Consider the following 8055-nt stretch of genomic DNA (forward strand, 5'->3'; position numbering starts at 1 on the left):
ACACAGTGCAGTGCCCCTGGTTGATCCTGTAGAGAGGAGCATCACCACACCAGCCTACAGCTCCTCATGCAAAACCCTGCTGTTGGCATCACACATTGCTGTGTTTTCCAAAAGTCCCACATAAGACAACCCACCACGGTTGTGTACACTTGATGAAGGTGCTGCCAGCAGCTTCCTTTGGCAGCAGCACTGCAGGGAAAGAAAAAAAAATGGATACAATACTCCTGGGCCCCTTGGCAAATCTGTTTCTGCATGTTGTTATCCTGCTGTCAGAGATGCTGACAAGAGAGCTTACTTGACCTAAGGTGACCTTTGCTCAAAGAAGGTTTTGACACTATTTGAGTGCCCGTACATGGAACAGCCCTTGCACTGTCCAACAGGAAATGCCAAAGACCTCTGAGCCTGCAGATGCACACTAAGAGAAAGTATAACACCAAGGAATTGCATGAAACCAACCAAGTAGTAACTACTTTCTCTGAATCAAGTTTGTCTTTAAAAAGACCCCATAAGTTCTGTAAAACCTCTTTTTCCACTTCCTGTCATTTCTTCAACAACTTAAAAGAAATCCCTGGAAATATGTAAAGCATGAAATGTTGTCATGTTCCAGAGATCTTTTCCTTTCATCCCAGATTTTGCAACATGTAGCAATCCATGCAGCATCCATTACTGGATGGCAGTCTGTAATTTACTTGTCTTCACCAAAGCTTTTGCAAAATGTCCTTATTTGTTGCTGTTGCAAATCCCCCTTGAAGTTTCACCAGTTTTTCCCTATGCTCTCATGAACTGGCAGCAACATGCACTTCCTTGCCACTTTATGTAAAACACTTCTTACCCTAGTTCATAAGCTTAGACTCCTAAGGACCCAATTTGCCTGTGGACTTACTTTTCTCTGGCTTTATTTCATCTCATACTGAAGTCTAGATATTTTTCTGTTTCCTACCAAGGATTAATCTTCCATCTTCTTTCTCCCATGAGGTTCCAGTCCAGTTTCTCCTCCCTGAGGATATTTTTCCTCTGCCTGAAATCCAGATTCCCAGTTGCATAGRTGAAATCTATGTATTCCACAGGGCTGCCTAGCCATGACCATATCTAGCAAATTAAGCAGAGCCAAGACACAGGTGCAGATGCCCTTCAGTGACAAGACCAGTCAATGATAAGAGCTGTCCCAGTACCATTCCTGGTGCAGCCAGCATCCTCCAGTCAGGTACTGGGCACAAACAGCAAGGCCTAGTGCAGGGTCTGGCAAAGACGAGGGACTAATCACTAGCCAGGTTAGATGCAACAACCCTGTTGTGAAGGTGAAACAAGTTTAACAGCACAGACATTGCCAGGTGGCTCCAGGGACAGAGACCTGGCATGGTTCAGCACTGACATACGTGTAAAATCCTGGTGTTCCCTCTRCCTGGCTCTGTGCAACCAAAACTATATACAGAAAGGGCGCATACTGGAAACTGCTAATCTCTTCTCAACACTGAATGTATCTACATTAACCCTGTGGTTAGACTGCATCCAGTGACACTCTCCCATTGAGAAAAAAATGCAGAATTGGCTCAAGGTGTTAATTAATTAAAACTATCAGCCCTGGGCTTAATGTGTGGAGACGGGAAGGGAGAGAGAAGGGAAAAATAGAAGAGYCTCATTCAATTACAAAAGCTTCATGAACAATTTGTAGCTTAGAAAGGGAAAAAAAATGAACTCAACCATAGGAAATGGCAACAGAGCTGCAAAGATGACATCATGGTTTATTGAAATTATTTAAATATCGCAGACATATGTGCAAAGCTCAGTGGAGGACCTCAGTGTTACATACCAGTGGAAACTAGCTTTCACTCAGGATCAAGTCAAATAGCCTTCTGACTTCACACTGGACAGCTTTGCTCATCTTTGTTATACATAGCATCTAAATAAAGCTGCTGTCATAATTAGCTATGCTGAAACAACCTTGGGTATCACATGATGATGCATATGCTTTAGTTGATGTGCATCCGGAGAGAAAACTAACCAGAACCACAGGATATTTCAGACCTCAGGGGGAGGGAAGTGAGCAACTCTGCTATGGAAAGTAGCTGGAAGATATCCAGCTTCCCCAGGCCAGTCAGTCATGAATATCCTGCCTTGGCCGCAGAGGGGCTGTGGAGGAAGCAGGCTCACAACAATTGGGAAAGGTTTGTAACCACAGGAGTCAAATGAATGAAGCGAAGAGGCCGCCAAGTGATGCAATTCATGGAAAAAAAAAAAGGGGGGGAAGAAAAAAAAAAAGCTCTTCAGCTCCTACACAGGAGCATTCATCATTCATTGTGACCTTCCAGGAATGTGCTGACAGACACAAAGCGTTTTGTATGACATTGTGCCAGTGAACTGGAGTGAGTGCTGCTCCCGGCGCTATTTCCTAACAGCAGGGCACCATCTCCTGGAGGCTGCAAAGAGTGTCCCAGCTGCACAGAATGGTGCACATCCCTTTGAAAGCAATCTCGGATCTGAAATATATGCATTATATATAGTGCTCAAACCTCAAATTAAAACCAGCCGCCGTCTCAATTAGACTCAGGCGCCTCAGTGTCAGAGAGGGTGTTACTGAAGGAAGGGGGTGGAGGTGCTGGGCTAGAGCAGAATGGAGCTGGAAAAGAAGTTTCAAGAATGTCGTGTCTGTGGGGAGAGCTCGGCGGCTGACGGATCCCAGCGTGCTGCTCACAACACAGCATTGGTGGGCAGGGAAGATAATAAAAATTAAAAGGTTAAAAGGAGAACCTGGAGGAAGATTTGTGGTCTTCCTTGTGATTTACCATATTTTCAAGGGACAGAGATACATCTGTGTATCGGATGGACCAAAGAAAAGATTCTTCCATCCACCACCTCCAAGTTTCCTGCCTTCACTGCCACTGCTGTCCTTGTGCTCACAGCAGTAAACGGGTGTCCCACTAAGTCACCACAAYGCAATCCCAGTTTGGCAAACACTTTTCACACTGATGGAAAAGACTGCTGGAGACTCAAGGGAAAAAGAGACAGAGCAACTGGCATTTTCTCAAGGTAAATTATTGCAGGAGGCCCATTTGGGGTCTTATATCTTAAAGTCAGAATCAGCAATATGCGCAGCATGGAAAGATGTAAGAGCTACTGTAAAATCAGTAGCCAAGAAAATATGAAAACAGCTTTGTGACCATCAGTCTACAGCACAAAGTTCAACTCACAGAACTTTATCTGCTTGGAGGATGAGAACTCAGAAAGAAGCCAAAAGCCCTCTGCCAACCAGCGTGGTGCGGGAAGGAGCACAACTAGGGGGCATTTTCCCTTCAGCTGCAGCTCTGCTAGGGGACTTAGCTGACCAGGCATTTGTCAGCATGGCTATAACATAGGTCTGGTGATGTTCAGACACACAGCTCTGATGATGTTCAGTGTCAGGGTAGACTTTGTTCACTTGTGAGTGAGCTATAAGGCCTGGGAGATTCAGAGGTCATGCCAACTCATGCTCAGTACAGATGACAGAGTCTTATTCTTCAGAAATACCTCCAGGGCCCTATTCATTTCCTTGTAAGTAGGATAAACTTTATTCCCTGATGATGAGTCAGGCAATAGATTGCTAGTTTGGTTATGCCTCCAGTGTTGTTTCTCAGATCCTCTTTGCAGAGTCCGTTGCCTTCCCTTTTCTCCCCAGTTCAAACACGCATGTATCAGAGCACAAGTAGTGTTTATTTCAATGCTGCTGTTCAAGTTTTGGAATTCACCTAAAATTCACTTCTCTTTTATTTTGTATCTTCAGACTCTAAGGCCCAAGTCCCTTGATGCTGGAGATTCATGTCTTGCTATTCGGCTCTGAGGGAAACGTAAGATATTCTTAGTCTTAGGAAGATGCCATAGGTACAATGAGCAGAAGTGTCTAGGTATGAACAGAAGTACCTGCGTATGTCTAGGAGGACAAGCTGTCAAGTTTGCTGCTCTCCATCAGTGGAGAAGGAGCTGTGCAGCCAGTAGGTTTCCTCAACCTCCTCTTCTATTGTTTTTCCTAAAACCCTTCCAGAATACCACATCCTACAAAGGGAGAGGGAGAATAGTGTAAAACGTGTGAGGAGCACACGAGCACACTCATGTTGTTAAACTTCCATCGGTGTTATGTGATGCTCCCCACTCAGGACTCAGAGTAGTTCAGAGATGGACAAAGTCACCTCCTTGCAGGACAGCAGAGGAGGAGAAAGGCTGATGGGCTGGTTAGGATGGTGTAGCCCCCAGGGCACAACAGGTCTGGCTGCTCTTGGCTGGGATTTGCAGCTGTGTTGTCCTGGGCTCAGCAGCCTGCAGAGTCAGGAGGAGAGCAGTGAGTCTGCACGGGGTCTGCAGGAAGGACAGAAGTGGGTGTCAAAGCCCTGGGCATCCCATCAATGACTGTGGTTGCATTCTGAAGAACCCCCACATGTCTGCCTGTATTTTGGTACTGCAACCTGGAATAGGCTCATCTGAACAAAAAGAAATAAAATAAGCAGTAAAATGTGCCAGGGGCTGCAGACTGCACTGTGGGCAATACAAAACTGGCAGGTCACCCAGCCAAAGCCAGGGAAAGGAGATCATTGGGTCATATGAAGGCAGAGAAGGGAAAGGTAAGGAATTCCGGTATGGGAATAAATGTGGGGTTAAAGTCCAGGCACAGAGAGCCATGACATGGGAAAACCGTAGCAGGAAACAACAGACGCTTTAGCTCTTTATTAAAAAAACAAAGAGCAAAAGAGAAACTTACCTTTGAGTCTTTGTCTGAAGCCAAATTTTCAGGGCCATCCAGATGATGAAATGGTGAATCAGGAAGAGAGAAAGGATTCCCTGTAYCTCTGTACAACATTGCTGCCAAAGAGCTGGGTGCTCAGTAATGTTCATTTTTAGACAAGCGCTGGGGTTTCTCACTTGGACTCTCACAAAACCAAACAAGCTGCTTCATTTCTCACAGCAGAGCTGTAACTCTGTCTCCCACCCTTGCCATTCACTGCGGTCACAAGGTTGTTCCCATGCCCCTCGCTAACTCACTTCTTGGCAGSCTCTTCTGGGAACAGTTGTCCATGTGCCCCGTGAATTTTGGAGCACGTGATCCCAACCCAGAGCTTTATGCCCTCCATGTCTCGTATCAGACTTGCGGGAAATGGTTCCCAGGGACTTCCCCAATAATTGCCCAGTGGTATCTTAAAGTGTTTATTAGAAAATGGGGAGACTATTTATTAGAAAATGGGGAGTTATTAGAAATGGGGAGTTATTAGAAAAATGGGGAGTTATTAGAAAATGGGGAGACTATCAAAACAAACCTGTAGGGAAGCAAGAAAAGATCAGATATAATCTAAGCTGTGGGTAACAGCCTGGCTGGACAGAGTTAAAGCTTCCAGTTACAATTCATTTAAGAGAGAGCAATGGCTGATTTTTATGAGATAATCAACCACAACTGTCCAATTATCTAAGGGAAGATATCACCTCCCTGTGGACATTGAAGCTGATGTCAATTGCCTTAACATAACTTGCATCAGCAGATATCAAAGATCTGACTTGGTATCTGCAAAGGCTATGACAGTGAAATGTAAGGGCTGTCCATTACATAACTAGGGGTCATGGTTGCAAGGACCAGGAAGTCTATGGAATAAGGAGTATCATAAACTTGCATGGAACTTTCATCCTTAAATATTCCCAAGTTTTTGTCCTTATTGAAATTTCCATGAGAATAATTTCCACTCTCATTAAAGGCAACCAGCTTGTCCCTGCCTTGCCACAAAGGATGTTGAATTCCCAGCTAGTAGGCAGAGCAACAACAGCTTCATCCACTTATGTTGAGGATCTAGTGAACCAACATGACACACTTTGGTGTTCAGGTTATGGATACTGAGATTTATCAAAAAGCAAAGATATCACACCGTGATGTGACCTCAGTGAACTCAATATTTTCTACAATAGAAAACTCATCCAATAATTACCAATTTGTTTTTTTCCTTTTTTTTTCTTTTTTTCTTTCTTTCTTTTCTAKTTTCACACAAGTTGAGATGTGGAAAAATTGAGWATGAGGAAGCTTTTCAATAGGAAATTGCATTTTAAAGATTTTAATATATTTCCATAACTTGCAAGCTTTTCAAGAGTTACTAATGAACGAGAGGATCTCAGTCCGCAGAGCTGAATTTAAACAACCATAAAAGGACTTAAATTTCAGATGATGGCTGCTGTGCCTTCCTAAAATTCAGGCCTTATTACAATGTTTCCAGTTAGGCACCCAAAGTCATTAGTCACTTTTGAAAACCTTGGCAAAGAGTAAAAGAGAAAATCTCCAAGTGAGCTAACATCCTTCATGTATAGCCTCGTAAAACAAAAATTAGGAAAGAAAAAAAATGTCCTAAAGCCCATGAGTGAGTCAAACTCATTCATTGTGACTGCAGTAAGCTTTAAATTATTTTTATTTAATAAGAACTAATACCTGGCTTTTAYACAGCTCTCTTTTTATCAGTGAGCTAAATATGTATTATAATCTTTAAATGCAGCATCATGGAGCCATTAGCTCAAGAATTTAGGCAGCGTAGACAGACCATCATAGCAAAAGAATCCAGCTAAACAAAATATACATCAAAGTATTTGCTCCTTAGAAGACAATGGGAAATTTTAAATAGACAAAAATTTTGATGCTTTTCTCACATATTATTGCTGAGCGTGTATTTCTTACTAAGTTCAAAGACAGTTGTGTCATGTCTTCATTCTTGCTTTTGTTTAGTTTCTCCTACCAAGTTTCGCCAATGGGAAGGAGATTTTATCACTAATCCCAACATCAGATTTTCTATCTGATCTTTCAGAGCAAAAAGGTGTCAGGAAGTGTATGATAGAGCTCTGCATCTCCTAAGACTGCTTGCAGAGCAGCTATTTAAGCTGTGCTTCAAGGCATCATCCAGCCCATAAGCCATAGCAATTGACTGTTGAGCTAAGGGGCCCAGATCACCTTTAGCACCACTCAATCTGAGGCACTGGAGTATCACGGACACTGTTGGTTGGGCTACAGGAGCTGCAGGAGCAGGTTCCCTTGGAACAGGCCAACAGGGTATCGCAGATGGCCTCTCCAGCTTGGCYATGGCTGCTCATCACCAACAGAGCTCCTGCACATGCACTCACACCGGTTAAAAACAGCAGTACTTACTCAGCAGATAGGTCTGGCTTGTTTGAGCTCAGAACTTTCACCCTTGCGTGACCAGTAAGACCCAGTGTTGGGCTATGATGCAAAAAAAAGCCAAAACATGGCCTGGGAAGGGTCGTGTTGTATCCACTGCCACAGGTTCAGGCCAGGTCCACCACTCCGTGGTTTAGATAAGCCTCCAAACTAAGCCAAAGCCATAGTGAACTCCACATCTCGCACCACAGAATTTTTGCTACCTGGGGCCRAGTTTCCTGAACAGTGTTACACAAGGTTTAAAGTATACACAAAGCCAGGATTGAGCTGTAAGTGGAGCTRTCATCTGGTTGCTTAAGGAAGTCACTGACAGCATTTTTGTAACAGAGATGCAGTATGGTCTTTCGTCCCAGACCCACTGCAGCTTTGTGCCTTGCTAAGACAGGATGTTGAACKAGGCAGATTGTTTTGATTTAGGTGTGCCAGCTCTTGCAATGCAACGGAACATGTCCTTGTGAAATCTTTGCAGAAAACTCTTGATCTTCCAATTATATTCCTTCAACAAACCTACCACCGAACCCATTGGCAAAGAAGAAGCCTATGAGCACAGGCAGGATCAGGCCCTGCGAAGCTCCATCTCACAGGCAGCTTGGAATAGAGCTGGATTCTGACAGTGGCACCCAACGCAAGCGGACTTTAAGGTAAGAATAGGTTAAGAGATATAAGGAAGATAAGGATAAAACACTGATGAAGAATGCTGTCTAATTTGAAAACCAGGCACAATTCCCTGGGAAAGAAGGTGGGAGAGGCAAATGCAAAAGAAGGCAGACAGAGAGAGTGTGCAACAATTCATCCCAAATAAGGAAGCAAATATCCTGAGTAGATGTATTCTGTACATTTTTGAAAGTTTTCTTTGTAGCCTAATCTGTGAATTTATGTGGATACGTGTT

This window comes from Nothoprocta perdicaria, unplaced genomic scaffold, assembly GCF_003342845.1.
Source record: "Nothoprocta perdicaria isolate Ctin4 unplaced genomic scaffold, notPer1 scaffold_19, whole genome shotgun sequence".
Classification (NCBI taxonomy): Eukaryota; Metazoa; Chordata; class Aves; order Tinamiformes; family Tinamidae; genus Nothoprocta; species Nothoprocta perdicaria.